The 18,631-nt window shown below is 37.2% G+C and overlaps 1 protein-coding gene across 7 annotated transcripts in view; it reads right to left on the reverse strand.

The window, feature by feature from the left end:
* Bmpr1b (bone morphogenetic protein receptor type 1B) overlaps positions 1-18,631 on the reverse strand; it is a 336,975-nt gene that overhangs the window by 127,686 nt on the left and 190,658 nt on the right. Inside the window, exon 1 of one of the 7 annotated variants that reach the window (XM_076575065.1) lies at positions 6,401-8,913. The exons of 5 other annotated variants lie outside the window; for them this stretch is intronic. The gene's annotated coding sequence lies outside the window, so the exon portion shown is untranslated. Of the gene's footprint in view, positions 1-6,400; positions 8,914-18,631 lie in introns of those variants that run through there. One more of the 7 variants, XM_076575067.1, reaches the window with a different exon arrangement.

Genomic DNA, 18,631 nt, shown 5'->3' on the forward strand with positions numbered 1-18,631 from the left:
ACCTAATGAAAATGTCACTCTTTCCTATTTGAGAAAAATTTGTTTTGGGTTTAGTCTGGCCCAAAAGGAATAAGCCTAGGGTGTTTGATCTGAAAAGTGAGCATGGACCAAGTCTTATAAATGGGTCCTCGTGCCATTTCCTATCGCAGCTCCTGTTTGTTTACATTGGAATTCTTATAAATGGAGTGTTATTTCCTTTCTACTAAGTTTCAAGGTATTAACAACCAGGGAGGGGGGTGTTTTGTTTTGTTTTGTTTTGTTTTGTTTTGTTTCCTCCCCTTTTTCTCTCACTCTCCACAAATAAATAATGCTTTGTATGGGTCACAATTAAGACTTGTTACCAAATTTCACAGCTATTAATATCATGAATTTATTTCACCTAGTTCTATTCTTACATTTGAGAGCATAATAATGTCTTTAAAATAGAAATGAGAAAAATATGCACCTTCTGGTAGGTCCCTCCATCCAAGAAGAATCATTTATCTAGTCATTTCACAGCTCAGTCCTGAAAATTCCTAAGCAAAGTGGGTCCATTTATTTTGACTTCCTGCCGAGGTGCTTCCTTCCAGAGAAAACATCACTCTAATATTTTCATCCATTAAGGACTCTTAAGTTTAAATATCTCTATTCAAACAAAATTTCTCATTTGCAATCAAGAAAAAAAAGTACAACTGTAGCAATATGCTTTCATTCCATTCTCTGGGTTGAGGTGCAGTTGTCTACTTCTTTTTAAACGAGCACAAGTTTCATTCATTAGTCACTTGCAAACCTAGGACTTAGTATCTGCAGTGGCTAAGAAGGAAAAGAAAAAGAAAAAAGGCTGACTTTGCATGCAATGTGTAGCAGGGTCTGAGAGTTGAGAAACTGCCCTTGTCCATTGAACCTCCAGTGAAAAAAATCTGTAGGAAGTTCATGCACCCCAACTGCACATTTCATTATAATTAAACAAGAAGATTATACAGGTCTTGCTGATGAGGATTATCAAAATAGAATGGGGCCACCTGCCCCTTGTTACTCCATTAATTAGCGTCGAGTCTGAAGTGCCAATTAACAATCAGCCACACAAAGCCCCGGCTAACAGGACACCAGCTGAATCTGAAGATTAACTCTTTGGTTCAGGATGTATTTCTAACCTCTACTGCATTGATTTTTCTGTGTAACCCACAACTGCACTGTAGGCTGGCTTCTTTTGGCAGCTTTGATGGACAGAAGTTCTATATCTTTGGGAGAGCTTTTCAACTGTATATAGTATCTTTGCATTAAATTAGAAATCTAATGTGGTGAATATGAACTCTAGGGAAGAACTAGAGTATTGTGTAGTTAGCACTAACTAGTGCTCCCTGGCTACTAAACACAATTTTATGGGCTTAAGTGCACACTTTTTAAGAAGTGAGCAAGTGGCTTCATTATTTGTTTCTTGAAATGATTATCAGTCACTTTTAAATCTGACCATTCACTCCTTTTAAAAATTAATTTTGAAAACAATGTATTCAATTCCTAGTTTGATCCACTGTCTGTTACAGTGATGTAATTCTAGTCTCAGATGACATGTTCTTAAGAAGAAACACTAAAAATGTAACATACTAGCAAAAGCACAATGTGAAGCTCTTAACATTGTTATGTACACAAAACTTTCTTACATTCTTTAATAATTATTTCCTATTTCATCAGTAACTTTAACTTACATAATAGCATTTAATTTGCTAAATGGGAATTGATTTTATTGAAAAGACAGTATTTTAATCAAAATTTAGAAAGGATTTTCCTCCACAGAAGACATCACACACTTTTCAGGAGACTAGTAGTTTTATGTCAGTGTAAGTGCATTACTCTCTAGAGGTACACTGTACAGAGTTCCAACACTGTAGATCAGGTGTCCCACAGCAACACTATGTGCAAATCTTGGTGGATATTATATAGAATTTTGACCTTAGGAGAAAAATTATCCCAGGACCATCTCAAGACCACAATTCCCCATATGAGTTATAGCATGCACTCTGAAAACTATGAATATCAAACTCAAAGAGTAGCTAATAGTTTCGATTACATGTTTTACAGGATATTTTTTTTTTTTTTTTTTTTTTTTGGTTTTCGAGACAGGGTTTCTCTGTGTAGCTTTGCGCCTTTCCTGGGACTCACTTGGTAGCCCAGGCTGGCCTCGAACTCACAGAGATCCGCCTGCCTCTGCCTCCCGAGTGCTGGGATTAAAGGCGTGCGCCACCACCGCCCGGCTGTTTTACAGGATATTTTAAAGCGCACACTTAAATTCAGATGTTAAGTAGGAAGATTCGCCACCTCAAAAACCCTCCAAAATGACCTATGATTGATAGCACCTTTAACTGACTTGGTAATACAATGCTTTCTAAGCAAGAATCTGGGGGGGGGGGGAGCCCATGAACTTGAATTTTTAATAATCACAGTTGATGATTCTAATATAGCACAGATTCTATTTCATCTATACCAATGCTGGCCTTGGTTACAGTCAAGTAAGGTCTCTATGCTGAGGTATGAATTTTGGAGATAATGGCTCTAACCCTCTTTGGTTAAATGCCCCACCAACTTCCAGGTCCATGGAAGCAAGGACCACACCATTCTAGATTCTACCATTTTTCCATTCAAAAACTCCATTCAGGCCGGAAAGCCTAGATTTTTTTTTTTAACCAAAGAACTGAAGTGCACAATCATAGTCCAAAACACGTCAAGGAAAACTTGTTGGTGCCCATCTGAGGAAGATGTGTCCATATCCATGCAAAAAGAAGTTCCCTGTGGCTCAATAACAAGTCAGTAGAAAAGGAGATACAGAGCACTGGACCATGATCCTGAAACACCGGTAGTATCGTCTCCCAGTACCCACTGCAGTCCAACTGGGATCGGGCCTTTTGATTTTACTTTCCTTTAAGACACTCAGCACTTAAAAGTTCACTGTTGCCAGGGAGAAGAAATACATGCCTATCTGAAAACTGAAGAGAACCCTTGCCCATTCCTTCTTTGCATATCTTTGGGTAAATATGCACAAAGAGTTTGGGAAGGACACTGAGATAAGTAGCTAAGTCTTGTGGGGACAAAACAAAGACCAACTTGACATAGAAAATAAGTGAGAAGTGCTTCCTGAAGACTTACCAAATGATTTGAAGAAGAGGTTGAAGGAGCAAAGAGGGAAATAAATCCATTTTCTTACTCATCTGTGTCTCACTAAAGCCAGTAGAACTCTCAAGAATAAACCATAGTCCTCAGTGGAAATGACAATCATTTTGAACTCTGCTGCTCTCAGTTATTTGCTAGAAAATGTCTTACATGTATTTTTCTATTGTGGGTAAGACTGTATACTTGTCATCAAAAGAAGATAACTATTTTGTTAAGCATTTTAATGGTGAGTTCAATCTGTCTAACTTCCAAATGTTTTAAATATGATCTCTAGTTCTCCGTTGTACTCTTGCCACAGAACTTGGAAAGGTTAAGGGCAAGAGTACATCCAGAAACCGCTTTGAGAAAGCATGCTTCCCCTCCCTGCCCTTGTCTGTGTATAAGTGTATACATTCAAAATGCTTCATATAACCTACCTAGACCACATTCAGGATGGAAGAGTGAGAAAAAATGTTATGCTGACTCAAATATATGCTACTCTCCAGCCAGAGGGCAAGTGGAAAATACAAAAAAAAAATGCATTTACCCTGCAGAAAAGCAATTTGTAGAGAAGCATCTGGCAAACAGCGACTATCCCACTTGTACATTCAGTATGCTGTGTGAGGTTGTGTAGTTTTAAGTAATGAAGAAATCCTAACTCCAAAAGATAGACAGTGATAACAGGAACAGTAATTTAACAGTGTGTCAGAGAGTATGGATATTTTCCCCTAATACTACTCCAAAATTCAACAACTGAGAGTTTATTTAAGTATTTAGGATGTACAATGCAAAGCACACCAGTGACTATAATCTGTTACATCACAATCCTTTCAATTATCTTACACTTTGAATGGATCTGTGATCTGTACTCACTGTAGTCATGTCATGGTTTGATCATCTGGAAAATATCAGCTACTGAGTCAAGAGCTTCCAAGCAGAAATGCATTTCCTTATGCAACAGAAAAAGCCACATCAGGTAATGCCTGTATGGATACCATCAAAACGATTTTAAATATATGAGCACTCTCAAGATCCTTATAGCAGCTGTGTGCATTCCAAAGATGGGGATTCTACTTTAAACCTCACATTTTTTAACAGTGTAAGTACTGTCACTCATTTTTCTTTTGCCATATATCCATCTAGCTCATTATCAGAAAATATCTACATAATATCAAAGTATGAACTGTCGTAGTTTGTCAGCCATGTTTTCAACTTAATGTCTTCTATCAAGAAGGAACTAGTTTAGCAAGAATTTTCTGAGTAAAAGCATTGTTCTTTAATGAGTAGCAAGAAGACAACACCTATTTCTACTTCATCACATGGAATATTAAAAGGACAAATGACAATAAATTGGATGTATATTTTATAAGGATATTTCAGTTAAAAGTCCATTTTCTGACATTTTTTTTTCTGTTTTCATATTAAGTGACAGAATACCAAGGCATACAGTGTGGCTTGGTGCCAAGACTTTGGTCAGTGCTAAGATGCCGGTACTGGAACTTAGTGCTACTCTTGAACTATCGAAGCAAGTAATGAAATAGTGAAAAATTAAATATCATTGAAAATTTTTTTATAAAAAAAAAAAGAAACAGCCTGTAGGCTAAAAAAATTCCCTAAAACATTCTAAGATACCTCTAACAGTCTTTGCTTTGATGTCTTTCCCCACAAAGCACTGAGGATCTCAGGGGAACAAATGGATACCCCTGTACAATACAGAAATGCCCTGCTCTTAGTAGGATGCCTTCTGCAGTGTTTGATGGAAAGACAACAGGGAAATGAAATCATTTTAAAAGCACCAGCACTGACATCAGGAACCTGGTGGTAAACTATCGCTGTGATAACAATCTACAAATCTAACTTCATTTCTAAGAATTAATCTTCCTTATAGCCAACACAACAGAGAAGTAAAAACAATTCAAAAGTACCAACACTGAAATCAGGAATCCGGTGGTATATTACACCTGGTAATAATAATGTACAATTTAATTTCATTTCTAAGACTTAATCTTCCTTATGACAATCAGAAAGGAGACAGTATGTCTTCACTTAAATTCTGATGACAAAAATTCATAGTATATCCGTACATAATACAGAAAAATAAATCTGCCCCAAACATTACTTCACAGCAAGGTTATGGACTCTCATGTTGTATACCCTACAATATAAATTGAAGAGGAATTCTGACTGCTTTTGTTAGTTTAGCATTAGTTGGATTTTGACATAAAATTGGCAAAAATCCATCAACTTAAATAAGTGAATTTTAAAAATCATTTCTTAAAGAATAGTGACTGAATTCCAGGAAAGCTTATCTTTCTCAAACTAATTATTCCTTTATAGCTTTGCATCTAAATGTCTTGGGTGGAATTAACCACCTGTTAGATAGCCTAGCTTCTGAATTTTGAGACACCTTAATATTTAATGAATCAACCAATATTTATACTAATTATAGAATTTAAAAGTATGAGGCACTACAGAATAGATTTAGAAATGGATGGCCAATATGCCTGATACTTACTTGTGTCCTCAATTGTTGCAGAATTTAGTCATTCTTTAAACAAAGAATTATTTACTATTTACAATTTGCCAGGCAGCACCCTGAGGTTCAGACATACTGTAAAAATCAAGACACTTGGGGCTGGAGAGATGGCTTAGAGGTTAAGAGCACTGACTACTCTTCCAGAGGTCCTGAGTTCAATTCCCAGCAACCACATGGTGGCTCACAACCACCTGTAATGAGATCTGGTGCCCTCTTGTGGCCTGCAGTCATATATGCTGCATACATAATAAATAAATAAATAAATCTTTTTTTTTTTTTTTGGTTTTTCGAGACAGGGTTTCTCTGTGTAGCTTTGCGCCTTTCCTGGAGCTCACTTGGTAGACCAGGCTGGCCTCGAACTCATAGAGATCCGCCTGGCTCTGCCTCCCAAGTGCTGGGATTAAAGGCGTGTGCCACCACCGCCCGGCAAATAAATAAATCTTTAAAAAAAAAAAAAAAAATCAAGACACTTAATGCCTAATTAATTCATAACCATTGTTTTTCTAACAACACAAACCTAGAAGCAGAATTCTCAAAACACTATACCAATAAGCCATTACTTACCAAATACATCACCTAGATCTGGTGTGATATCTCTACCTGAAACTTAGGAAGTATCTGATACGATATTCAATGCTGAAGTCAAAGACAGTAGTTTCCACAAAGACAGAAGTAACCACATACATGAAGTAAAGAGTACAAGATATGTTAATTTTACAACATAAAATAAATACAACATACATCTCAACGTGGATGCAGGGTAAAGACTCCAAACAGAATCTTCTATTTCATTACTTCTTTGTCCTTTCTTATTTCTTCTATTTTACATACCAATTGTACCACTCTAGCAGTGAGCAGTCTCTAATCTCTCCTTACCATCTTTAAGAACACTGTGTGCCCCTATAAAAAGAGTGTGTAAGACCTGAGAACCAGGGCAGTTTCAGTACCTGTTTCCTCATGCAACTTAGTCTTTGCATAGCACAAAGAGCTGGCCTGGGAGGCTTCTCTGCATGGGGTGGGCTCTCATCTGTGAAGCTTATTCATGTGGGTCTCTCAGTACTCACCCGTACCTGTAAGTCAGCCAAGGAAGAAAATGTCCATGTTTTCTCAAAGGAAAATCAGATAAAAATGATTTTATCCAAAACAAAATCAGCTGGAGGAAATACACTGGGAATTGGCCTCTCAGGGCTCAAAAAAAAAAATTAAACTATAAAAACAAAAGTCTTATTTTACATAATTGAGCTGGACAGACATACAGTCACTGTTTGGGAGAAAAATAATCTTTCAAATTCGTAGTTACTAAGTTTGTTTCTCTACCTTGTGTATCGTCCTAACTCATTTTGAACACCATACAAAGTTTTGTTTATTTGACAACATTCCATAATTTAGCACAAGACAAAGACATTTAAAAAAATTAATAACTTTGAGTGTACAAAACATTACTTTTAAGATCTTCAAAATTATTTTAAGTTACCTCCCAAGAGCTCTGTCAAAACTGTTTTCTTCTTATATCTGAAAAGCACCTATTTCTTTCCATGGGAGAGAGGGTTACTAAGCCAAACCATGTTAATTATTAAGAAACTCTTCTCAAAGATTTTAGTCCTTCCTCCAAGTAGTATTTCATTATAGCATTTTTTGTATAAATACTTATAACCCTGTCTGAGTTATAAAAGTCTATATTTAAGATATAGTAAATGAAAGACAGATGTGCAAAACACTGGGTTCACAATGAAGTTGTAAATGCTCCTAGCACTATAAATTCTGTGATTAAATTTAGTCTATTTATGCAATAAGGGTATTTACACAGCTGGCAATGTACCAAAAATAACTGTCACTATGCCTATATCAATTCCAAATCAATATTAATTATAAACAGCATGGGTACTGTTATATCAAGGTTCATAAAGGCTAGATGAAGTATGCAAGCTTAGAATGAAAAAAAATGACCCATTCACATACATGCCAAGTCATTCTCTCTTGAATTAGTCACACTGTGACTTACTGATATAATTTATAATTTATTCACCTGTGAACCTGGACAAGTTACTACCTCACTTTCTCAGTTTACCTAAAACATATACCTCTCTGAAAATCCTAAGTTTTGGGGTATTTTTGTGCATTCTGACACACACACTTCTTTCATTGATTGTTTAGTTCAACTGTCAAAGATATTCAGGGGAACAGATATTAAAACCTTGTCATAGGACTACATATGCTAACTGGATGTGTTAAGAAGAAGAAAAACAGCAGTGACTTAAAAGATATATTTAAATGGTTAATAGACTGGATTCTATGTGGATTGCCTTAGGGTGAAGAATCGACACATTAAATTCATGACTAGATGACACTGCTCATTTTTATGACTTACCTATGAAATATTTCTATCACTAACCTATGCATAAAAGATGAAGCAGATCAACCAAATTGTGACCCATCATCCCTTCTCCTTGCCACCCTTAATCTGGTCTTTCAGGGTAACAATACTGGCTGCTCTTCTAGAAGATCTGGGTTCAAAACCCAGGTCGCAGCTCTCTGTAACTCCAGGTCTAGGGGAATGCAACACCCTCACACAGACATACATACAAGCAAAACACCAATGCATGTGAAATAAAATAATTTTTTAAAAAGCTGAATAAGAGAAAAAAATCATAATGTGGCCAATTGATTAAAACTGATCAATTAAATGGGAGGAAAGCTAAGTTCAGAAACATCATACTGCTGTTTGACAGGCTAGTGGGGAGGAAAGATAGGAAGAGACCAGAGGAACAGCTGCGCAATCCCTGACCTCTACACTTGTCTCTATATAGGAAGCAAGCTTCTATTGTATCCCACGATCATTTCCACTTTGTGTTACTCCCATCTAAATGTAAATCCCTACATAACAGGAGGTTCATTTGCATAATATGAAAAGTCAAAAACATACACTATGTTGCAGTGTTTCATGAGAGTGACCTGAACATCTCTAATGTGGGACTCTATTAAGTAATTTGATCTGTGTGGACATCAGAAATCCTCATGGAACAAGCCTTTCTTAGCTACTATCGAACACTGAGTGGAAATCTTTAAAATAAAACCTAGGCAGTTCACACCAACGCTCTGGATTAAAGGGTGACTGAACCCTGGATTCCTAACAATATTCTTCCCAATTACTAGAGCTTCAAGAGTTATTCTAAGAAATGAGACAAACAAAACTTCATACGAATCAAGCCACTTCCCAAGGAGCAGGGACTCTTAACTCCACTCCCTTTGAAGTTCAACAAGTACTGGGCTTTTTTTTTTTTTTTTAAAGTCCGTATGAATGATTCTGAGTGCAAAGAACATCAAACCATTACAGAAAGGGAAATGGAACCCAAAGCAGACTATTTGAGGGCACTTGAGTACATACCTGTTACATTATTACATATGAATAAACACATTTTATGTTTTAAAAAGGCAGTCTAGACAGCCTTTAATCAGTTACAGTCACACCCACGTGAGGCGATTTCAGTCAATGATGGAAGGCACAGAAGATGGTGAGCACACCAGTTACAGCCCTTCAGAAGAGCAAGCTTACACTGTGCAAACACACTTAATCATGTTTGCACACTGGCAAGTCGGCCATCTGTGCACTTCTGAGAACACACCCCATTATTAAGGGACCATGGCTGTAGCACACTTGCAGACAGAGAAATTATGTTTTATCAACATAACAACACTTAGCAAAGTGAGCTTGAGTCCATCATGGTGTCAAGGTTTATCACAAACTCCCATTTTATATTTGAAAGGTAACTACTGTTCTGGCCACCATCTAGAAAAGCAAGTCAGCTGTGGTATCATACATCAATAATCTCATCACATGGGAGGCCCACGCATTAACACTACCCTCTAGCTGACTAGTGGGCAATCAGATTTATTTAAGGCTAGAGAAGCCATCTAAAAATAATTCGTCTGAATCATATAACAGTTCTTAACTATGTAGCAAGACTGACCATGTAAGACTTTAGGGTGTATGGCATATGTGCATTTAAAAAGGGGGGGGAGGGAGGGAGAATGGAGGGAGGGAGAAAAATAGAGAGGATGAGATTGAGATTCTCTGAATAATAACTCATTATTATCTTACAGGCTAAAGCAACAAATGAATTGCATAGATTTTTAAAGCTAATTTTCAAGATGGAAATAAGAACTTAAAAAAAAAAAAAAGAATTTGCTCTTGAGGAAGGAGACAGACTTGGCAAGTTGTACCTGGCAATAGGACTAGAGATTCTGACACTGAAGTTTTTTGTTAAAACTTGATAAATGTCCAGGTAACCCCTCTGGTGTATCAACCTTGCTGGCAGACATGTCCCCAGAGAAGACAGGTACAACTAGAAGACAGGATTCTATTACCGGTAACACTTTAGGGCCTAAGCAAACATACTGGAAAACCTTAAAATAAAAACTAGTCACAGCAGGAAAGCATGTGTCTGCTTTTCACTTTGCAGAAACTGTGTACTGTCAGGGCACAAACATAATGGAAGAGTGATGAGTACTGGACAAGACCCCATGGCTCTCAGTCCACAAAGTTACCAACGACAGCAGTAAAACCTTGAGCATCCTGGTTAACTGCAATGACTCTAAGCATCATCACTTCCCAGCTTAAGGAGTAGGAGGACACCAAGGATGAAGGGTACTGAAAAACCACAGTGTCAGGGCAGAGTAAACAAAAGGAGCCTGGGAGAAGGCCAGTGCTGGCTCTGGGGGTGGTGTGGGGGGGGGGGCTGGCAGCATCTGAGGAGATATGTGGGGGTGGGGGATGGGGAGACTGCACTTAAGAAATGAGAAAGCCCTCTGGGGATTCCAAGAAACAGTATAGGGAAAAAGAAAGCAGAAAGGCAGACTCAAGGGTCCTGCAGCTGGACTCAGAAGAGCTAAAGAGCTCAAGAAATCAAGTGAGGCATGGGCACAATCTTACCACACTACTACAAGAACAAGGGTCAGGGCATGCTACGAAATCAATACTAATTAACAGAAAATTAATTAACATTAAAAATGGATCTTCTAGACAGCTGGCAAAGGGGCCAGGCTATATACACACTGCAGGCATCCAGCTGACAAGCACCCACCCAAAACAAGGAGCATACTGAGAAAACTTAGCTTGAAATGTTAAGACTTTTGCAGAAAGATCAAGTTAAGACATCATTTCTTCTATTTGCATTCAAGGCTCATTGGACCTCACAGAACAAGTGCTGGTTGGTTAGTGATGGCCTGTGTGGATGAGGCATTACAGTCGAGGCAGAGTGTATAACATCACAGATGGATGAAGGAAAAAGGGCCAAAGGGAGATCGGGATTTTTGATAAAGTTCACATAAGTTTACACATCTCACTATCCGTACCTTACCGCCACAGAGGTTGAGGTCTTTAGGACTTGGTTGGAATTTCCCTGTGTTCCTTGGGATTCTTTGCTTACATACCAACACAGCTTATGCAAATCTTTAAGGAAATATTAGTTCTGCCCTACATTCTATTAAAAACTCTATGTGATAACTCTGTGGCTCTCACCAAAGTAGACTCCCACCAAATTCTCCACTCTCTGTACAGGTGTTCTCCCAGTAGAATCATGATATTCCTTTCTCAGTTTGCAGGAAAAAAGTATTAGGTAACATTCTCAGAACTTTCTTAATGATATGCATTGATTACTCATTATGTTACTGTATATCTTATCATAATTGATTATTTACTTCTTCACAGTTTCATATACTGTAATTGAGATGACCAAAGTTTAGAACTAACCAGTCATGTCAAAACACATGGGTTTTTACCCTGCCCTATCTCTTGCACTGTAACTTTCTCATGCATGAAATTCATACACATGCTCACTTCAAAGTATTTGGGGTCAGTGAGATCAAAAGAAGCAGTTAGTGTGAACATGATTTCACAATGACACACCTTCCAGAGAAGCCACAACATACAGCCATCTTAAATTATTTCTTTTAACTACAAGACCAAAATAATCAAGGGAAAATCAGCAGATCATTTCTTCATTTAATCTGTATTTTTATTTATTCCATACCTAAACTGTTTCCAAAAATGGCAAAAGGTTAATGAATTGGATGCAGAAATAAAATTTATTTTTAATGTCATTTCCTTTCTCACATAATTTCAAATATAGTTCCTGGAAAGCAGAACAGGGAAGAGGTTAAACTATAGATAGGAAACCTCCTATCTGAATAACAGAATGTATATATTTTTATATTGATGTATTGTAAAAAAAAAATTGGTGCAATATATTAGTGTGACGTCATTTACATAAAAGACCAATAGAATCTAAGTGAAATTTTTAAAAAGCAAAATCTCTGGATAGAAGGTGAGAATTTAAACTACCTCAAAAACAAAGAATTATCTGCAAGAGCAAGCTTTCCTGGGAGGTTTTCGTCTGGCTGTTCAAACGGCGAGCAAGTTACAAAAGTGGGAAACGTGTCGAATAGAATCAGAATAGTCTACCTAGAGATGTATTCATTCTGTGGGGACTACAGACAAGGCCTGATCCTTCATCAGAGGCCAGAGCTGGGATTCTGGAGGACTGGATCGTGTGCCTCATCTGGAAGCCTCTGTACTGCTGTGTGACTTCTCAGGATGTCAGCATGATCAGGAGTAGGAAAGTTGAATATTTATTTTAAAACAAACTCACATATCAAACTATGTTTTCTGGAGTCAGAAAGAACTGGATTTCACTCTTACTGCATGTACTTTCCAAGCTGTATAATCTTAAGCACTGGAGTTTAGCCTTCTTGAACCTCTATTTATTCATCTTTAAAGGAGAGATTATAAAGGCCTTTCTATACAATTATTATTTATATGTGTATTAAATGAAACAGTTATCCTGTGTAAAAATATCTATGGCATAATGCTGATCAAGCTGCTATTAATTATAAAATGAAAGAATGGATGACTTATGAGCACTGTAAAAAGATGGCAATTGTGCCTGAATTTCCTATCATAAAAGTTTTTCTTCCTTCTAGATATTTAATATCCAATGGTGAAAATCAAAAATATTTTCTTTAATTGCATAAAAGAACAGCTTTCTGATATAAGAAAGGAGGAAAGTGAAAGTGAAAGATATAGAAAAAGTTAAAAGGAAAAAAATCAAGGAACTAGGGATGTGGCTGGGAACTAGAATGCTTGCCTGGCATGCAAAGAACCTTGGCTTTAAACCCCAACATAGTGTAAATCATTGTGGCAGCATATGCCTATAGTCCCAGCATACAGGAAACGAAGGCAGAAAAATCACAAGTTTCAGATCATCAATACTCTAGGGTGTTTGATACCAGCCTAGGCCAAAAGAAAGAAAAGAAAAACTTTTTTAAATTAAAAAAATATATAAAAAAATCAGTAACAACTTGGTATCAGAGATAACCTACAAAACAACAAACATTAAAGACTAAGAAAAAAATGAACTGGAAAGAAAGCGGGGAGAGGGAAGAAGAAATAATAAAGAATAAGAATAATCAGAAGTAAGAAAGAGCAAAGGAGGGAGAGGGATTGAGAGCACGCACTGTCCAGCTGGTACATGATTTCAAGCTGGTCACCAGCATATCCCAAATCAAAGCGTCTAAGGAAATGCCCAACAGATAAAATATGTCAGAAATATAGTAGGAAGGGAAATGTACAATTGGCCAGCTGTGTACTCCCTATGCATTAGGAAGTATTTGTAAAACAGTGTTTGATTTCATATAAGGTTTCTGGCTATTGGCATCAATTACCACCAGTAATACAGTTATCAAACAGAAAAATGTCTCACAGGAAGTAACTTATTAAAACCTAACCAAAAATTTTCATTGATTTGCTATCTTGCCAAGTGCTTATAGTTTTAAGAAACTGAAATCATGTCACTATCAGTATCCCATTTCCTTTCTACCAGATGAACATGATGCAAACAGCTGCAAATGTACCACGGAGGCATTTGCCCCTGCTCATGTGAAACTTACATTGCCTTTGGAATCTGACACACAGACTGCAGCAGCAGAGACAACAAAGGCATTCTAAATAACTCTATCTTCCAGAAACAATTCCAAAGACCTGCGTGTAGGGTATCCAAATATTTCTTCCCAACACTGGGCTTACAGACACAAACTTAATAGTAGCTATATTATTCATGCACAATTTCTCACAAAGATAATATTTCTGTAAAGTCTGTTCTAACATAAGCACTGTGCATATATTCTCTAGTCTACAAGTATTTTCAACGGCCATGCCACACTGAGTCCAACACAGCCACCCTAATATGATCTAATGCTTAAGCCTCATTTAACAAGAAACATATTTTGGCCCATTCTTATAAAAGGGTAAACGCAATACGAACTGAAATGTAGCACAAAGATTTAAAACAGCACTATAGGCTCATGAAGCAAAGATGGCTTCACAAAGGAAGTGGAAACAGGTAATGATCCAACAGGGGTACGAAAAAGCTTGATTGAAAAAGTCCTTGTGGACCACAATGTCTGCGAACAAAGTCAATGTCACTATTTCTGGATATAAAAGAGCTTTCCATGCTTCAATGGAGATGAAGAACATTTTAATTATCTCTGAAAATAAAGATATTCCAGGAGATATTTTTTTTATTTCAAAAGAGAGAAATTGAATTTTTAAAGTAATGAAGAGCATATGACTGCAGTTGCTAAGAAAGGGTCTCCAAAGACCACTTAGACTCAGGATTATCTGGTTTCATCTAAAAAAAAATGACTACTGAAAATGAAAAAGAGAAATTCAACTTCTTCAGAAAGCATAAATAGATACATAATAAAGAAAAATTGTAATTACTAGTAAGCCCCCCAAAATCAAGTTAAATAGTAATGAAGACACAAATCAAATTAAATTTAACTTTTAAGATATTAAGAAGAATTATTATTCAGATTTTAAGAAGAATTATAAGGACCTTCAGGAAAGAATTTTTAAAAGGAGGCAATTCAAACCCAGTGCAAAAGACAGCAATCCACTGAGATGTGTTTACTCAAGGGTCATGAAACTTTCTTCAGTAATCTGGGAGGGATGGGAAGGAAGTGAGTTTGATTCTGTAAAGGAAGGACAACAGCAGAATGCACAGAGTCACTGGCTAAGGTCGGACTTAACCTTTAGCTACTCATGGGACAACTGCTCCACAAGTGACTAGAGCAACACAAACTTGTAATGCCAACACCTGGGATAAGAGGACAGCAATGTCAGGGCCCAGGTTACACAGAGAAACCCTTGACAGGGAGACCCTATTGCTGTTTGGGTCGCATTACGAAATGAAGCTGGGAAAGGTCTCAAAGTTTTATCCCTAATGATTAGCTTTCACTGTGCTTGAAGATGTTCCAAAGCTACTGGGAGAGAAAAAGTAATCACTAATCATGAACACTGCAAGCTGAAATAATGACTGGCCTGGAAAGATATACCCACTTAAGCAACAGTAACACAAGCATCATTTTCTGATTGGACTCGAGTTCTGCTGTACAGGATAAAAGTCATACCTGGCACCAATATTAGGGTAAAAACCTATGGCTTGATCGGACATAGGCACTAGGAAAAAACTTACAAAACATGCAATGACTTATTGTTATACCCGCAGATCAGTGACTCTCTCATCCCTCATCTGAGAAGCTTCTATTTACAGTAAAAGGGGATGAACACAGTGCCCCAGACTGTGGACAAAGACAGAGTGACTGCAGAAGGTTCCGACCTTAAAGAATATATGTCTCATTTCTTCTCCCAAGATTCAGAAATCACTGCTGAGGAGAAAGTAGGAGTGTTAAGAGCTTGCAGTGGTGGATGAGTACAAAGAAATACCTTCCAGGCTCAGCAGGGCAGCTGCACATATGAATGCATAGAAATTGTGGCAGCATGCACAAAACCTGTACAAGCTCAAGCCAGACCAAATCCTATCATGGAGAGAGCACACAATCCTACCCTATGTTTGACCGTTGACTGTTACTAGCTGCTGGGAGAGGGAGACAAGAGTTTTCTATAAGAGTGTAGCTCCTGGTATGTCAACCACTCTCCAGCAAAAGATCACATATCCAAGAATATTTGAACACAACAGTGGTCTTAAAGGACACAAAGCTATGTGGGTATGGAGGGGCAGAAAATTGGGAAAGGTTTGAGAGAGCAGGGAAATATGATCAATGAATATTGAATGAAACTCTCAAAGAACTAACAAAAAAAGAAAAATTAATTCACTTTTCGTACCATCATCATTATAATAATAATTATTATTAATAATAACATCTACCTCCTACTATTTCCCTCCAATACCCTCTGAGACACTCTCAACTTCATGTCATCATTTAGTAGTAGTCTCCAATTGGTAGCGTTCAATCAGTGCTGACCATAAGTAACATGGGTCTCGTGCCATCCACTAGGGCATGGGTAACCCACCTGTTTCACAGCCCCAAAAAAAGCTATTTCTCCTTCCCTTAGTAACAATCAACTGCCCAAATATACTCATTTAGGAGTAGAGACTCAAGTTCCCCTCTGTTATTCATGCTGGAATTTTGACTGGCTTGATCTTGTACAGGTCTTGTGCAACAACCACAAATGCAGTGAGCTGATAATATGCCATGTCAAAGCCTTGCACCCTATCCTCCAGCTCTTACATTCTTTCTACCTACTCTTTAGGACTGTTCCCCAAGCCTTGGATGGGGGAAAGTTGACACAGACGATCCATTTTCAGGTGAGCACTCACAATTACTTATTCTCATTATAAGTGCCTTTATTTCTTTTTTTTTTTTTTTAAGATTTATTTATTTATTATGTATACAGTGTTCTGCCTGCATGCCAGAAGAGGGCACCAGATCTCACTACAGATGGTGGTGAGCCACCATGTGGTTGCTGGGAATTGAACTCAGGACCTCTGGAAGAGCAGCCAGTGTTCTTTACCTCTGAGCCATCTCTCCAGCCCCGTGCCTTTATTTCTTGAGGAGCGGAAGAAAATCACTTTCTTATGCCCATATCTTAGAGTGTTTTCCCAATTGTTTTCAGAGTTTCAGGTTATATTAAAGCACTTGATTCATTTGGATTAATTTCTGTGTATGGAAGGAGATGGGATCTAGTTTTAGATTTCTGTGTATGGGTATGCAGTCTTGATAGTACCATTTAATAAAGAGACCATCTTTCCTCCATTGTATATTTTTGACATATTTGTGAAAAATAGAGTGGCTTTAACTGTGAATTTTTATCTGGATCTTGTATCCTATAGATCTGGATGTTGGTTTTTTGTGCCAGTAACATGTTGTTTTGGTTACTGAGGCCCTGTTATATAACTTGAAATCTGGTATGGTGATATCCCCAGCATTACTATTATTGCTCAGGATTGCTTTGTTGATCCAGGGTCTTCTGTACTTCCATGTGAAGTTTAAAGGTTTGTTTGTTTTCTACTTGTGTGAAGAACATCATTGAGATTTTGATGGAGATTTCACTGACTCTATAAATTACATTGAAAAAAATAGTCATTTTAGAATAGATTCAATAAGCATGAGAGGTCTTTCCATGTTCAAGTATCTTCTTAAAATTCTTTCTTTCATGTTTTAGAGTTTTCATTGTACAGGACTTTTACACCTTTTGGTTAGGTTTATCCTGTGGTATTTTATTTTATTTGAGGCAACTGTGAGTAGTATTGCTTTCCTGATTTATTTCTCAGCATGTTTGTTACCAGTTTACAAGAAGGATAGTGATCTTTGCATGCTAATTTTCTGTCTTGCCATTTTCCTGAAGGTGTTAATCAGAACAGAGACTTTTCTGAAAAAGACTTCTGGGTCTCTTATTTACAGAACTGTATCATCTGTAAATGAGAGTGCATTGACTTCTTTCTTCCCTTTTTATATTACTGTTCTAGCTGGAACTCCAAAACTGAAAACTGAAAAACAAATGAGAAACTAGACAGCTTTGACTTGTTCCTGACTTTGTTGGGAATTCTGAGTTATTTTTTTTCCCATTTAAGATAATGTCGACTACAGTTGGCATTTTACAGCTGTTAATGTGTTGAGATGTGTTCCTTTTATTCTCTTTGGGGCTTTTTATCACGAAAGGATGTTGGAGTGTGTCAAAGGCCTTTCTTTCATCTATTAAGAAGAACACTAGCCGGGCGGTGGTGGCGCACGCCTTTAATCCCAGCACTCGGGAGGCAGAGCCAGGCGGATCTCTGTGAGTTCGAGGCCAGCCTGGGCTACCAAGTGAGTTCCAGGAAAGGCGCAAAGCTACACAGAGAAACCCTGTCTCGAAAAAACCAAAAGAAAAAAAAAAAGAACACTTTCTTTCTAGCTTTGAGTTCAACTTCTGTGAAGTATTGCATTTGCTGATGTATGTTTGTTAAACTGTTACTGCATTTTTGGGAGGAAGCCGACTTGACCATGCTGAACGATGGTTGTTGATGTGTTCTTGAATTCTATTTTCAACTGTTTCCCTGTCGTTTTTTTAGGTTTATTTGCCATATTTTCATGTTGCAAAAAAAGAGATGGACCTTTATGTTTCTTTTCTGTTATTGTTGCTTGTGTGCCTTTATCTGGTTTTGATATCAGGGAAATTGAAAAACACACTATTGAATGATGAGTGAATCATCAATGAGATCATGAAGAAAATTTTTTTTTAATTTAGAAATCCTAGAAACAAGAGAAAATTAAAACACATCCAAAAACCTCACAAAAATGAGGGAGAGTTCATCATAAATGAATCAGTAAATGTAATACTTCCCATGAAATGAACTCAAGGAGAAGTAGAATAGATAACTGATCATCTAGTAGATGATCATCTAGTAGAAAAGGTTTTAACATCCTCTAACATCCTTGAAACTAAAGTAACCATAAAAAGGAAGTTTAGAATATTAGAGATATCTCAAATAAATTAGAATATTATAAAGATCTCAAATAAATCACAATACCGTAGAATCTTGGAAAAACAAGAAAAAGTCAAATTCCAAATAGTAGACAGAAAGGAATAATTAATATCAGACCAGAAATGAACGAAACAGAAACCAAACAAACAAA

This window comes from Peromyscus maniculatus, chromosome 6, assembly GCF_049852395.1.
Source record: "Peromyscus maniculatus bairdii isolate BWxNUB_F1_BW_parent chromosome 6, HU_Pman_BW_mat_3.1, whole genome shotgun sequence".
Classification (NCBI taxonomy): Eukaryota; Metazoa; Chordata; class Mammalia; order Rodentia; family Cricetidae; genus Peromyscus; species Peromyscus maniculatus.